The sequence below is a fragment of the Procambarus clarkii genome, chromosome 4 (assembly GCF_040958095.1).
Source record: "Procambarus clarkii isolate CNS0578487 chromosome 4, FALCON_Pclarkii_2.0, whole genome shotgun sequence".
Taxonomy (NCBI): domain Eukaryota; kingdom Metazoa; phylum Arthropoda; class Malacostraca; order Decapoda; family Cambaridae; genus Procambarus; species Procambarus clarkii.
Window position 1 is genome coordinate 15,611,657 of NC_091153.1, and position 1,671 is coordinate 15,613,327.

Consider the following 1,671-nt stretch of genomic DNA (forward strand, 5'->3'; position numbering starts at 1 on the left):
CCTGATTGTTGCTCGCCTGAATCGTATTGTTTTTGCAATGATATTTAAATTTGAGGAGTTACTCAAATATACTGAACACCATTTTGTGTTAATGGCAATACCTAAAGATGTGAAGTGACAGTAGGCCAAGTCACGGGCGGCATTGATCCTCGAAATTACCTCACAGTAACCTAAGATAGGACTATAGGAGGGTTGCTAACCCATTTATACTAACGAGGGTTTGCGTATTTCCAGTAACGAGTAAGGAAATTGCTCACTCGTTATCCACAAGTCAAAAGAGTGCTTAGATTTCTTTATTGTGATTATAATTTTTAGTGGTGCTCTGTAGCGCAGGACACTACACCAGTACACCCGAGAATCCTGGATTCAATCCCCCGGCAGGACAAGGATAGCTGGGCCTGTTACTTTTCACCTGCCGACAATGTTCATCTGTGTACCCGAGAGCTAGGCAGCTGTTGTTGGTTGCATCCTGGTGAAGTTCAGTACTTGGAATATAAGAACCTTGACAAGCTTCTGAGGCGTACATCCCAGACTATGGAAAATCATCAATTCATCTCAAAGCTGCATGCCTCAAACGGCGAGGATTCATCAAGTATTTATGCAACTTACGAAGCTAGTGCATCTCTCCTCAATATCTGGGGCTACAATCTTTGGGGTTTACATTTATTATGCTGTGTATTGCTATGAAGCGCCAAGAGAATATTTTTAAGAATAATAATCTCTGGCTCCAAAATTTCAAAGCTCGTACAATGTTAACTGTAAACACTTCCGCCATGAATGAGGAAAGATGAATAGGTTTCGTAAGTAGATGAGTAAATGCTTGACGACTTGTGACTTAGGTTATATTCATGATACACGACTATCTTAGAGGACCAAGGGAATGTTACACAAAAGTGATCTGAGTACACATTCCTGAAGAACTGTTTATTCTATGCCACTAAACACACACACACACACACACACACACACACACACACACACACACACACACACACACACACACACACACACACACTCACACACACTCACACACACACACACACACACACACACACACACACACACACACACACACACACACACACACACACACACACACAGAAAAAAAACACTTACTGTAATCATTACGGTGAACGTTTTTGACGTAGCTACTGCGTTTTGTTACGTCGCGTGCCTGTTAGAAAGTCAGTCATTGGATAAATATTCATTTTAAATTAATTTAATTTGACTTCTTGTTAAAAGTGGCCCGACAAATTGTATTTTACCCTGGGTGACTTAAACATTCTTCGTTATATTAGAGGGTTTAGAAATATCCCCGGATGTGAGGCATGAATGTTGTTCAGAATAACACGACTATCTTAGAACATGGATATGCTTTTGGTGTAGCGAAAATTATGATACTTGTTATTAAAACATTTTTGGCTTTTTGTTCATTTCTGGCTGCTCAAGAAACTCTTTTCAAGGAACTACTCAATTTCGTTTGATGGGCAGTCATGTCCCTGCATATTTTTGGGAAAGTCACGTTCGTGGCCATCTTGTGGACGGTCGCGTCCCTGGCCATCTTGTGGACGGTCGCGTCCCTGGCCATCATGTGGACGGTCGCGTCCCTGGCCATCATGTGGACGGTCGCGTCCCTGGCCATCATGTGGACGGTCGCGTCCCTGGCCATCT